We start from the raw sequence: 8,196 nt of genomic DNA, 5'->3' as shown, positions 1-8,196 counted from the left end.
AGCATTTCCATTCACTGTCAATGAATAGACCAAATTAGAAACACTGATTTTAGGTTTCTTGCTTGTCTCAAAAGCTTTAAATGTCAGAAAAAATCTGCTTCCCAATAGGAGTTGTAAAGGACTTCTTTAGTGGATCGAGCTTTGATATCCCAGCAGACTCTAAAAAGAGGAAATAATTTCCAAAATTGTGTCAGCTGTACACTGCAGCCAGGATTGGCTATGAGCCAAAAGCACAACGCAGGTCCACAACACCCAGGGGGAGAAGTGGGCGCCGGGAGGGTGGCAGCCCAGGCTACACTGTGCTGCAGACCTTGGAGCTCATCTCCGCATGCAGGGCAGAGGGAAGAGTGCAGCAGCAGCAGAAAATGAGCTGTGGCCCAAGCCATAGTACGTGTTGTCAATAAAACAATATTTTATCTGTTTAACTTGAGCTGCCTTTTCTTTATTTTTAAATATCAAAGGTGGGGTTTTTTCAGTTTATTTTAGAATAACTGTAATCAACAAAATCAAAGGCAAAGTAAACTTGTAATCGCTCGCTGCACCATCTTTTGTAATTTTTGATGGAGTTAGATGAAACTCAGTGTAAGTAAAATCCGTTCAACCTTCTTGAGAAAAGAAGACTTGACAAGAGCAAAACTAATTTAAACTGTGCACCGGTGTCATCCAATGCAGCGCCTGTGGCAGTTGTGGCCTGGCAGCGGTGTCTCTGCAAAAATCAACCAGATTTGGAGCTTCAAATCTTGTTATGTAGTGCCATCTTGAGGTTTTGTGAAACAGAAAGTGGTGTCTTCAAGGCTGCGTATAGTTTTGTCTGGTTGCAGTTCGAGCAGTTCATTCTTCAGGGTGCATGATCAGGTGCATTCAACTGTGTTTGTTAACCGGAGAAGATGGGGCTGGACTCACCCGGCCGGAGCACACCGGCCCGTTCCCTGCTCCGTGGTGGCATCAACTCTTTGAAAAACCTTTCCTAGAAAAAGTTCACCTCTCCAGCATTTAAAACCCCCAGCGACAGACATGACGCGGGCGCTGCAGATGAGCTTGAGGGCCACAGCACATGGCTGCTCCTCTTCTCTGAGGAGACACAAACCCATATCTCGTCCCCTGCCCGGTCGTGACAATGTCTGCCCTTCCTGAGAGGCAGCGAAGCGCAGGGCTGGTGCCCTGCATGCAAACTGCCGCCTCGGTCACAGCTGCTCTGAAAATTGTGGTTTTACAGCTTCGATGCCTGGTGTCTGCACCTCTGCCAAAACGGGCTTGTCCCTCCAGCACCAGTGGACGCCGGTTGCTCAGGGCTGAGGGATTTCACGGGGGTATTTGTGTCACGATGGAGCAGCAGTCACCCTGTGCCTGGTTTTGGGCCGCCATGGCTGGCCAGCCACGGGGCCAGACAGGGTAGGGAGCGGGACGGGAGTCACAGGCCGGAGCAAAAATCAGGCAGTAAAGGAAGGTTTAGAGGAGTAACATGAAGGATGTGAGCGCTTCACCACATGGAGAGGGGACGGTGGGGACACCAGGCAGCCAGGAGGCATCGAGGAGGGGCAGCACGGCCTCACCACGGCACCTCACCTGCCATGTTGTGCCTGTAAAGACAAGGGGTGGTTGGGTCTTGGGGTGAGAATCGGGAGCCTGAGGAAAGGGGTCTGGGTGACTGCCCCGGCAGCGGGGGCACCCGGAGAGGGGATCCCGGGCCGGGGGCGGCGGGTCCCCCGCGGCGCCAGTGTGTGCGTGGGGACGCGCTTGGTGAACTCGAGGTGCCCAGCTCCCCCGGCGGAGGAACCTGTGGGGGACACGGGTCCGCGCTCGGACGCGCGCCTCCGGGGCGGCTCGGCCGTTTCCGTGAACGCTCGTGGCTTTCCGGCCTCCTCGGCCCCGCTCGCGCGCTCGGCGGGGGCGGGGGCAGGGGTGGGGGTTAAGGAGGGCGCGCGCCCCCCCCCCCCCCCCCAGCCCTATTCGGTGCTTTCCGCGCGGGCTGCCCCGGGCGGAAGCGCCGTTCGCGCCTTCCCGCGGCCGTTCGGCTCTTTCCGCCTCCCCTCCGGGGCGCTTCGTTCGTTTCCGCGGCCGCTCGGCTCTTTCCGCGCGGGCCGGCGGCGCGCTCGGCCCTTCCCGCCGCCTGCCGGGCGCTCGGCGTTTTCCGTGAGCGCTCGGCGTTTTCCGTGCGGGCCGCGGCGCGCTCGGCGCTTGCTCCCTGGCTGGCGCTCCTCAGTCGGCCGCTGCCTGCCTGTCGCCGGGCTGGGAGCGCCTGTGTGTGTGTGAGTGACGCGGCGGAGGTGTAGTTTGACGCGGTGTGTTACGTGGGGGAGAGAATAAAACTGCGGCGAGATCCTAGGCGCGAACGAAAGCAGTGACGGAGCAGCCTGGTAACCGGTAAGAGGAGGAAGGCGCCCAGCAAACAGGGGCGGGGGGGGGGGAAGGAAATGGAGCCCGGCGGGGACCAGGGGAGCCGCCGGGCGGCAGGACGCGGGGGCCCGGCCTTGCACCGCCCGCGGGAGGGGCGCCCGCTTTAAAGATGGAGCCGAGCCCTGCAACATCCCCGCCGCCGCCGCGCCGCGAACAAAGGATAATGGCGGATGGGAGCCGGCCCCGGCGGCGGCGGCGGCCGCCACGGCCGGGCGGCGGCGGCGACTCTGGCGGCAGCCAGCGGCGGCGCTCACCGCGGCGGGGAAGGGGGATCGCGCCCCCCGGCCCCATGAGGAGGCGGCGGAGGAAGACGACGAGGGGGGAGCGGCGGCGGCGGCGGCGGGGGGCGGCCGCGCACCCACCCGCGCCCCCCTCCGCGGCGGGGCGCCCCCTCCCCTCCCCGCGCCGCCCCTCCGTGTGCGCTTCAGCTCGCTTCCCCGCCGCCGCGCGCCCCGCTTCCTCCCCCCGGCGCCGCCCGCCTCAGTCGGCGGCGGCCCCGGGCGCGGCCTCCCGGCCGGCGCGGCCCCACCGGGCTCCGGGGACGCGGGGCCGGCCGTGGCGGCGGGGCGGGCGGGCAGCCCTCCTGCGGGGCCGCCGGGCCCCCCCGCGCCCGCCGCTCCGCGCCCGGAGAGTTTCACTTCCCCGGTGACCCGAGTGCGCTGTATAAATAAATAAACAATCTTTTGCCGTGATGGAAACGAGAACGTGGGGTGCTCCCAGGCTCTGTATCACGCTCCTGGGCTCTGTAACGAGAAGTTTTTAATAAAATCTGTGCACAGAAGCTCAGGCCAGCGCTTGGTCTGGTGGTTTACTTTTATTTGCAGCGTGGGGCACGGCCGTCCGCAAGAGGCTGTGAAAAGGGGCAATGGTACTCGGTCACCCAACACCGCGCTCCGGGGAGATAGCGGAGAGAAGAGCTTTAAGCCCGGTGCGCAGATCTCGTAACAGATACGGTTCCCTTTTGCTGCGTTCTTCCTTTCCTGTTAGTATTTTTAACCCAAAGTGAACTTGAGCCTGGCCGTGGCTGGCAAATCTCGGTTTGGGATTTGCTTTTGCCAGTTCTCCACAGACTCGTAGGTGCTGCACAGCAAGCAGGATTTGACCTCTAGCCCTGCTTTAATAGCAAATGTCAACTCGGATGCCTTTTCCACCTTACACCAGCCTTGCCTTGCTGCAGCTGTAGGGCTTTTTTCCCATTTTAACGTCTAGAATAGAAGACGTTATTTTGACTTTATTTCTACTTTCAAAACCTGGATATCTGCATTTTTGTGTACAGGAATAAGTAAAAATGACGTGGCAGTCTTAAAAAACTTATTTTAACCAAAGATTATTACACCTCTGAAGTGTATAGAAGGATAAAAACTTCATATAGGTCATATGGCTTTTCTTCCCCAAAACATATTTTTTTTTTAAATCTTTTTTTGTTTTCTTTTCCATCTTAAATGGTGAAATGCCTGCACATAATCTGCTTCTGGAATAACACCTCTCATGATTTTTTTTTTTTTTCCCCTGGGGTTAGAAACACATTTCCTATTTCTTAAATAAAGAACCAGAGACTTATTTAGGAATATCGGATATCTCTGTTTAGTCCCATTGTGACCACCAAACACTATTTCAGAATACAGGAGTTTTGAGACTCTACTTGCTTCCTTTCCCTGTATCAACAAATGTGGATTTTTACAGTAAAATGTGAAGTCACTGCAATATGTTTTTATTCAAGATGGGTATTTGTGATTCACGTGTGTAGATAAGCCTGTCCTTCCTTGTATGTGAATTTGTTTTCTGTCACTTCTACCACTTCTTTTGAAATGAAGGTCGAAGGTGCTCTACATCACTCCGAATAATACCAACACGAGAAGAGGGTTTCTAAAGTTGTAATTTATTATTAGACATCTGAGGACTTCAGTAAGCAATGTAGCTGTTGATAGTGATTAAAGAGAGTGTAGTCGTTGGTGTATTTCATTCATTCTTGGTTTGATGGAATATGCACTTCATTTTAAATACAAAAATGCGACAGTAAATCCTTGCTGCTTGTTTTTTGTAGCTTTAGAAACACATTTTATTTTATTCTATTTCATAATAGAGTGGAAAACTCTCAGATCCCTACTTTCTAACACAGATCTCAGCGTTTCCTCACCAGCTTTGTATCCTAACAGATCAGAGAAAAGGGAACAGAGACGTGGTTGTGTATTTGCTAAGCATCAATTACAGGTGACCTAAAATGAAATATTTACATGTAGGAAAGAAGAGTGTAATAATTTTTAATGCTTCAGATTCATTGATAGAACATCAATGTTTAGATTAGTACTCTCAGCTTTGTGTCTGGATCTGCAATAAATGGTCTGCATCTGATCTATATATGTATTATATTTTCTTCAATACTTTTGGTGATAAGGGTGTCTGCTACCCTGGGTGAAAAAAAACCCCAAAGATCTGAAAGGGGAGAGGGGTCTGCTGGTTCAGAAAATTTAGAAACATCTCATTTAGACTGTCAAGTCATCAATCTGTCTGTTTCCTGGAAGCCTGCACCAGTGTAGCTATTGCTGGTACTGATGTCAAATATAAAATATTCTGTAGTAGCTGATCTTATTCTGGAAAGTAGCTGTTCTGCTGCAGTAACAAGCAAACAGCCTCTTCTTGCCTAAGTGCAGCTACAGCTCTGTAGGTGAAGATTTTGATAGCAGACAAGGCCCTCACTAGGAATTTCTGTTGACACCCTTTTGAAACAAATGGGATATTCACACTTCACCTCTATTTTCGGATCTCTGGAAGCAAGTGGAGATCAGTTACTCATGCCACACTTCTCAAGGTTTTTGTGCAGTGAGAAGGCTGTGCTAGCTTTCTGCCACTAATCTAAAGTTAGTTTCGGGGGACATGACAGTAATCCTCATCTACAGAAACGACCCTACTGAATTCAGTTTGAGCTCTCTGGTGCCCTACCTGCATACAGTTGGAAGTTTCGTGACAAGGCAGTGATTTTTCTCTGAATCAAAAATTGTGTTGCCTCATCTGCAGTCTGTGTGGTCATATTTCATGGTGATTATGAAAACCTGAGCAGTCTGCGGTTAACAATCTTTGTACATCACCCAGCATGAAGGCATTGATACCTATTTTATTCTTCAAAACTTTCAGATCACTTGGTTGTACCACAATTAAAAAGGTGAGTGAGAAACAAATAAGGCACCTTCCATGTTTCTAAAACAGCCTGGTGGTCAGCTGTGCAGGAGATGAAGATGTGCCAGGGTCTAATTGGTCTTTTACGTGAAAAAGCATTTGAAAACAGACAAGGATCTTCCCATTTCTTGCTGCTGCTGCTCTTTTTTTCTGGCAGTGCTAGATTTAGAGTATCTTATGTGAAGTGGAGAGAATAGAAAACTAGGTGGTGGAAGGGCCTCTTGAAGGGGAGAGGGTAGGGAATTTGGAGGAAGTGTGTTCCTGTTTGGATGCATGTATATGTTTTATGTATATGTAAAACATATATACATACATACAAGTTTAAAGCAGCACTGATGCTTGTTAGGTACTCTCAATGTTTTTAAGGAAAGTGCATAGGTACAGGGTTTCTTTTACCGCTCAAGATAATAAGCACACCTGTTCTTCTTCTGAAAGTGTTGCGAGATCTGATGTTTGTCATAAATCAAGCCCATTAGGTGAAAGATGGAAAAATAGTTCCAGAGGTAGGAGAGTCCTGCTAATTGCTGTTCTGGATTTCATTACTTTTCCATTGGTCTCTGACACAAGACTACACTAGCTACTTTAGCTGCAGGAAGCCTTATAATGAACTATTTTGAAGCTACTTTCATGCAGGAAACTGAAACAAAAAAGTCTACCCTTGATGTTTTCACACTTTTTAGAGGGGAGAGTTCAAGTGATGTGTATAAATCTCTGATCCTCTAAGTGTTGTTCAGCAATAGCTTGTTTGGTCAATGAGATTATCAGCAAAACTTTTTTCCCTGCATTTGGAAGAACTGTAAAACTGGGTTGTATTTTCCTTTTTTGGCAGAAACTTTTTCAGACAGCTTTCTAAACTTAGAAAAGAGCAGGTTCATTACTTGAGCAGACTCAAGAAAAGAAAAAAGTAGCCTGAGAAACCCAAGAATTTCTGAAGTTTATCTACTGCTGATGGACTGAAACTATAGTTCTGCATACATTTTTTTGACAGTAATATTGGCTGAAGCATCCTCCATGTCTGGTAATTTGCTAATGTCTTCTCTGATGCACTGGCATAAATGTTTGGGCTACTGCATGGTAGACCTGACTGGGGAAATGATGCAGCAGTGTGAGAGGTGGGGAGCCTGATTATTTTTCACCTGGATCATTCCCTCTCATTCCCTCCCCTGGTTGCTGCATGGCTGCACAGTAGCTGTACCAGCATAATCAGGGGAAAGGATGGGGGTAGAATGAGCAGGAAGAAAGATAAGGGCAGCTCAAACAGCAGTGCTGCTAAATGAGAAAATGCAGCCTACAGAAAAGTTGTTAATTATTGCTGTGTTTATAACTAAGCTGGATGGCATAGATCCTGTTGTGGCTCTTCTTGCTGCAGCGCTGGATCCGTTAGCTAAGTTTAAGTTTTTATGTGTGCTAGATATGAGCAAATGAACATGAGCAGCAGCTGTTCCCAGACTTTAATACTTGTATACATACTGTTTGTTGTACTACTTATTTACTTGGCTTTAACACCTTTTGTGTGTTTTTTTTAACAACTTATTATGTTCACTTTCTCAGTCCTGTTCTCACGTGTTTTGTTCTAACCTCCTGTCGCTGTTCTCTGCAGCTCTTCGCTGCAATCTTCTTAATCATCTCTCCAGCAATTCTGCAACCTCCTGTGACATTTTGGCTCCAATATTACATGCATTTTTCTGATAGCTGCTACTCTAAATCTTCTCTCGTTCTCTACTGCTATTCCAATATCAGTTGGATTTTGCTTTCCCTTGCACCTTTCCTAGGGCTTGAATGTAAAATCTCTTCTCATCTAGCTTATCTTTTATACCCCATAGAATAGTGGATGAGAAGTATTATTTTCTTGCTTTTTTCTGATGATTCTTCCTCTGGCTCTGTGTAGCTGGCCCGGCCTCAAACTCTGCTGGTGCCTGTCCATTCCTCCAAGTGACATGCAGTATAAACAGGGTTTGTAAATTTACACCTTTGTAGATTGTAGAGAGCTTTCTTTTGGGGAAAAAAAAAAAAAGCCTAGGGCATGTAGGACCCCTGCACCTCTTTGTGAAACTCATCCAAATTTTTCTCTTTTGCGCTGATAGGAAAATTCTGGGAGATACCAAGGGAGGGAAGATCTGAAAAAGGGCACTGTGTACTAACACCACAGCATAATACCAACAGAAGAAGTCTGTTGCTGTGGTTTCATCTGAGCTGATAAAACCGTATGTGGCTCCCAAGAGACAGACATCTTACTCCTTCCTTCTCTTCTGCTCCTGGTTGTGTGGTGTTCAGCCATCCCTTATGTTGGCTGTGGTGTTGATTGTATGTAAACTCTGAGTCAGTTCAAATCACTAACCCAGGAGAAAACCGTGCTTTTTTGTTAGGTTAGTTTTCTTGTGCTTGAGTGAGCTGAATCGGTTCGTGATTGAGATGCTGTTAGCACCAACACTGGTGCAAATTCGCAGGGAGACTGTAGGGGAAGGAAGGAGGGGGACACAACTTTCTCCCTTCATCAGCAGAGAGCTGGGTCAGCAGACCCATCTTGGGGAACTGCTGTACATCCATGATTTGGAGTGAAAGAAGGAAGAGTCGGGCTCTGTCCATGGTGATCAAGAGCCACATTAGGTCTTTGCAGCTAGGAAA

General features: G+C 49.2%; 1 protein-coding gene across 2 annotated transcripts in view; it reads left to right on the top strand.

Annotated features, from left to right (window-relative positions):
- The first annotated feature begins 1,953 nt into the window (after positions 1 to 1,953).
- Positions 1,954 to 8,196, top strand: part of CREB1 (cAMP responsive element binding protein 1) — a 41,652-nt gene continuing 35,409 nt past the window's right edge. Inside the window, exon 1 of one of the 2 annotated variants that reach the window (XM_030017972.2) lies at positions 1,954 to 2,364. The gene's annotated coding sequence lies outside the window, so the exon portion shown is untranslated. The remainder of the gene's footprint in view (positions 2,365 to 8,196) is intronic. The other variant, XM_030017971.2, reaches the window with a different exon arrangement.

The sequence above is a fragment of the Aquila chrysaetos genome, chromosome 6 (genome assembly GCF_900496995.4).
Source record: "Aquila chrysaetos chrysaetos chromosome 6, bAquChr1.4, whole genome shotgun sequence".
Lineage (NCBI taxonomy): Eukaryota > Metazoa > Chordata > Aves > Accipitriformes > Accipitridae > Aquila > Aquila chrysaetos.
This window is presented reverse-complemented; position numbering and strand designations above follow the sequence as displayed.